The following is a 652-nucleotide window of genomic DNA, read 5'->3' as shown; positions in this document are numbered from 1 at the left end:
CTAAACCGTTATGGGATGAAGCTAATGTCCAGAAACCCCCACCTTGGAAACCCAAGTTCCAGCCAGATGAGTTAGTATGGATCTCAATACCTCACCCTCATCAGTCTCATCCACAAGTTCACAAAGGAACAGTTCAACGGTCGGGACAATATCCAATTAGAAGAAAAGCCCGATCATCCTCCTATTATCGTTCATCACAACTGGATGACTCGCCATTCCGACGTTCACCCAGCATCCTTACAGTAAATCCAATTATGATTCTCTCTTGTTTTGTTTTGTTGTTGTTTTCTTTTCTTTACAGGTCTAACCCCAGCAGGGCAATAATCTACAACCGCTTGATTGTGAGATCCGTCACACACCAGACTACAGTTCGTTCGAATCAATAGAGTGATGGTAGTCAAGGAGACACTGAGACGGCAAACGTCTATTTGCTCAGGACTTGTTATAACACTATTTTTCTCATTTTATTAAGTTCTTTATTGACATTGTCTGTTAATAGGAGAGGACGGACTGACTACTAACCGGGGGAAGTCCCAAACAGATGTTCTCCAATCAGACGATGATCAACAGTTGTTGTTATATGTTCAAAGTTGTGGGGTTTTTTGTTTGTTAGAAAGACCGGTCTATCAAATTGTTTGTTTTTGTGTGTATA

The sequence above is a fragment of the Alligator sinensis genome, unplaced genomic scaffold (assembly GCF_000455745.1).
Source record: "Alligator sinensis unplaced genomic scaffold, ASM45574v1 scaffold465_3, whole genome shotgun sequence".
Taxonomy (NCBI): Eukaryota; Metazoa; Chordata; order Crocodylia; family Alligatoridae; genus Alligator; species Alligator sinensis.
The sequence above is the reverse complement of the archived record's forward strand: the minus strand, read 5'-3'. Positions refer to the sequence as shown.